Source organism: Nematolebias whitei, chromosome 7 (genome assembly GCF_014905685.2).
Source record: "Nematolebias whitei isolate Nwh7 chromosome 7, NemWhi1, whole genome shotgun sequence".
NCBI lineage: Eukaryota > Metazoa > Chordata > Actinopteri > Cyprinodontiformes > Rivulidae > Nematolebias > Nematolebias whitei.
Window position 1 is genome coordinate 20,520,249 of NC_056504.1, and position 4,923 is coordinate 20,525,171.

Here is a 4,923-nt window from a genome sequence, read left to right on the forward strand (position 1 = left end):
TATTATTATTATTATTATTATTATTATTATTATTATTATTATTATTATTATTATTATTATTATACAGGTTAATCCCATTGAGCCTCGGGGACTCATTTACAAGAGCGACCTGAAGAGTAGTAAAGCATCTCTATTATAAAAAAACAAGATAAAGTGTTGTGGAGAAAAATAACAAAACAATCTAAATAACAACATGTCTGCTTGCTCAGATTTGAAGAAACAAAGTTTGTCAGTTATATTTTGTTGCCTATCTTAAACTTGAAAGAGCACAGTGTGATATCAGAGCCCTAACAGTCTGTAATGCAGGTCCCACAAGAAAAACATATACAATTTTAATAATTTTTTGCACGTGGGTGGCTTATCCAAGGTAAACCTCAGCCATCCCTGTTGAGCACCATATGGATGTAGTTTTTCTAGATAGTTGTGGGACCCTCACTGTGTACCACAGGCTATGCTGGGGTTCCACTTGCCAGAGGGTACTCTCAGAGCAAATATTATGTTCAGCAGACAGCTGTTCTGCCCGATGCATGCACTTCTGGCTTGCCCATGCAGAAAGACATGTTCGGTCAGAATGACAAGCTTAGGAAAGTGCAGAGATGGTAACAGAGAGAGAGAGAGAGATCAGCTGATATGGGCTGATGTAAACAAGCGCACAAACAACTATAACCCAGGCCTGCAAAGTAGAGGAGCTTAAGATTGCACGCATGTTCAGGAAATGCGCTCACTTTCATTTGTTAGGCAGATCAATGTCTTTGAGGCACTTTAATATGTAAAAGACAAGACAGAAAATAAACAAAGACGTAGAAATCTTTTAAGGAATACTCTTTCTTCTCCACCTTCTTGCATGTGTGAGTTATGAACTAAGATCTTCTGATGATGAAATAGACAGGGAATTGTCATGTTGGTCAAAACTTGTAAATTTTCATTCAACCTTTATTTAGACAGGTTAATCCTATTGAGCCTCAAGGACTCGTTTACAAGAGAGACCTGATTTCAACAAAGAGTGATGACAACAGTGAACAACAATAGAAAAATAAAAACAGGAACATGTCTGCATTGGTCCTTGCCAGGAGTCCAACTAATTTTTAAAGCCACTTAGAGAGGTCAAGGTCGAGAGCTTCAGATCATTTTACAAGATATTCCAGGAAACGAGAGTGGAGTAGGAGAAGGCCCTTTTGCAAAGTTCAGCCCTCACTGAGGGAACACGGCATGTAATAATGTCCTGAGAGCGCACGCTGTAGCTGCACTCACGCAGTGACATGTAGGAGGAGATGTATGAAGGCAGCAGACCAAGAAGTGAGTTAAAGATGAAAATGTACCTGTGGGAGAGTCTGCATGAAAACATTACGTTATGCTTGGTCTGTTGCAACATTGTGAAACGTGTGATCTGTTAGAGCTTGAAATATGTATTGTCAATGACACATCAAGTTTTAACTCATGATCTGTAAAATGTACACCATTTTCAGGGTGGCAGGGTCATCTCACACAGAGAAGGTTGTAGGATTGCTTCCCGGCTTATGGCCTTTCTGGGTGCAGTTTACATTTTCTCCACGTGCATGGATGAGTTTTCTCAGAGTATTCTGTTTCTCTCCCATCGTGGGATTCTGTGTTGTTTCCTGTCTTTTCTGGAATCCTTGTGTTTCCTGCACTCCCCAGTGTTTTTCCTCATTTTTGTCAGCTCCAGTCTCACCTGTCTCCAATTCCAATCACCCCAGGCGTTTGTCCTCATGTCTCATTAGGGTCTCTATTTATTCAGCGTCTTTGTTTTTTCGTTTGTCGGTGGATTATGCTCCTGAGCCTTTCATGTTCTGTTTCCGTTCCGTCATCTCAACATGTGTTTTGCTGTCCCGTCAGCATTTGTTTTTGTTTTTTGTTAAAATAAATTGCTCTTTATTTTTTACCTCTGAGTCTCTTGTTCTGCTGCACATGGGTTCAACAACATAACAGCAGATCATGATACCCATAGACCAAAACATGCATGTTAGGTTCACTGGCAACTTAAATTGTCCCAAACTGTGAAGGAGAGTGAATGGTTGTTTGTCTCATTTGTCTCTATGTGTTCTTGTGATGGACTGGAGACCTGTCCAGGGTGTCCCCCACCTTTCACACAATGATTGCTGGAGAAAGACACCAAATGCCAGTGACCAGGAAAGAAAACTAGACTGAATCATGGATTTAAGATTTCTTGGCTGTGGCAACCATCTTGTATTGTAATGATTAGCCAGTTGTAGACAGGGCTTAATTTGAACCAAATCTTGCCGGAATGAGATTTGTAAACTCTCCAGGGTGCGATCCGGCAACTGTTTTCTTGGATCCGGCAACTCAGGCTTACTAATAATAAAGTTATGAACAAAATATGGCTGCTTGTCATTTTGGGAGCCATGCTTGAACCGTGTCACTCCCCCGCTGCTGCTGAGACTTTAAATAAATAACTCTGACACCTCCTAACTAATAGTATTAAATACTTAGCCGGAAGCTAAAAGTAGAAAAAGTCAACGTAAAAGCTCAACTAAAGAGCAACAAGTAAAGAAAAAACTAGTTAAATGCATCAAAAGGCAAACTAAAAGCTAAAAGTAGCAGAATAGTAGATAAAATATAAAAGTAGTAAAAGGTTACTTATAATATAAAAGTAACAAAGCACTAGATAAAAGTAAAAATATCAGTAAGCTAATTTTAATAATCAAAAGGTTGGCTAAAAGCTAAAACTAGTAAAATGCCCAACATTCTGAAAGTATCAAGAGGCTAACTAAAAGTATGAAAATGCTAGCTTTAAGCAAGTAGCTAAAGAGTGGCTTAAAGCTCATAATAGAACAGTAGCTAATAACAAAAATGAGAAAGAAAAAGTTGACTATGCAGACGTGGGTTTAAAAGAGAACAATGTTTCTGAAGGTATTGAATCGACCTCAGGGGGGGTTCTATGGGGAAAGTATTTGTATTTAAAGATAAATAAACTAAAAATAAAAAGTTACAAAAAATAAAGTTCATAGTGCCCATAAGGCATTTTAATATGAGAAGTTCTAAAATGGCACAAAGTATTCAGAACTAGATAAGTGAACATGTACAGAAGATAAAAAGAGGAAAACTATAACGATGACTTAGCATTAACACAATAATGACTTGAGTAGGTGGAATGATAAATGACTCAATTTAAATACTTGATTACTAAATAGTAACTTTTACAGTACATTCGATCTAAATCCTGGGTACCCAGGTTGGAAACATGGAATAGTATAAATTTTTAAAACCAGTAATGTAGTAGCTTATACTCTTAGGAAAAATAAACAATAAAATGAATAAATAAAATATCTTATTTAATATACCCTTTGTTAGATGTTATGTTTGAAGCCAAACATCATTTTTAAATAACTACAAAATCCATCAAATTTTGACTTCCTTATCAAAACATGATAGAAGTTCTTGTGGAGCCATCTTGAAATGATTGTGACAGATTTGAAGACATCATGTCTTCTCTGAAGACATCATGAGGATGGGCATGTTTATTTATGTCCAGCTAGTGATATATTGTGAGCCATTTGTTTTTATTGGATTTTACTTTTCCCCTCTTTTCCCTCAGGTTTTAATCTGATTAGTACACAACACATTTCACAGTGTCCATGAGTAATCTCCTTTTCCAATCCCATATTCAATCATATTATTCGCTTCATCTGTCGGGGGACAGTAGTTCTCTGAAATAATACCAAATGTTACCATTACACTATTCATACCAAACTCACACTGACTCTTCTCCGACGTGCTGCCCACGTTACGTCTTAGTGAAAAGGAAGTGATGAGCAGCAATCAACATGACAGCAGCATGAAATGGGATATGCTGTATTTTCTGAATGTGACACCATGAATTGATTGAAGCTTCTAATCACTTAAGAAAAGGTCACGGACGAGTCTGGGCCGATGCACACACATTTCTCACAGGGCATGCGAGTGGTGCGCTTCTTGAAACTTTTTTGAAGCTCATTGTGTGAATGTTTATGAAGCATTTGCATTATTGAGATCCATTTTCCTTCCGTACGTTTTTCTGTGCAATTCACGCACGCAGTTTTCAAATCATAAATCTAAACAACAAAAATGGTTAAATCATGTCATCTGGACCTGTTTCTTTAACTGAAGAAACGTTTCGTCCCCCATCCAGAGGACTTCGTCAGTCTGTGGATTTGACAGATCTGGTTGGCAGGCCGCAGACTGATGAAGTCCTCTGGATGTGGGACAAAATGTTTCTTCACTTAAAGAAACAGGTACAGATTTAACCATTTTTGTTGTTATTTACCTGGATGATTGAGCTTACAAATTTTTTTCCATAAATCAAAACATTCATCTCTTTCAGGACAATCCTGCCATGACTTTTGGTTTAGGTGCACCTTTAGCTTTTTGCAATATTTAGCCTTTTCTGACATGTTTCTCTCATATAAAAATAATTAAGCCCATTTTCCATCCTTCATATCTTTAAATATTGTAGTGAACCAGATGACCTCAAATCTACCAGATGGACAGAGACTGTTAGTTTCATTGATCTGAATTAGTCTGGGCCATCTGATGACTTTCTTTCTTGAATTAATCAAGCAGAAAAGACAATCCTCTATAATCATTACTGTTTTACAAATGTTTTAATAATCAATTGTGGTAGTTTCACTCAATGCTTATAGGTTGAAAAGAACTACTCATCTTTATTTTACATAAACAGTAAGTAATGATTTTTATTCCTCATTCAGAGAAGAAATCACCTGAATATGCATTCCTTGATTTTCTGTCTGAAATGAGTCAAGTCGTAAGTATGTGAAAGGTTGGTTTTCGGTCAACTAAAATGTTTACCGAGAAAAATGTCATGTTTAAACTTTTTCAGAAGATTACCAAGAGTTGACTCCACGAAGTCTGCTGTTGCTGCAATAATCTTTTCTGTATGTGAAAACA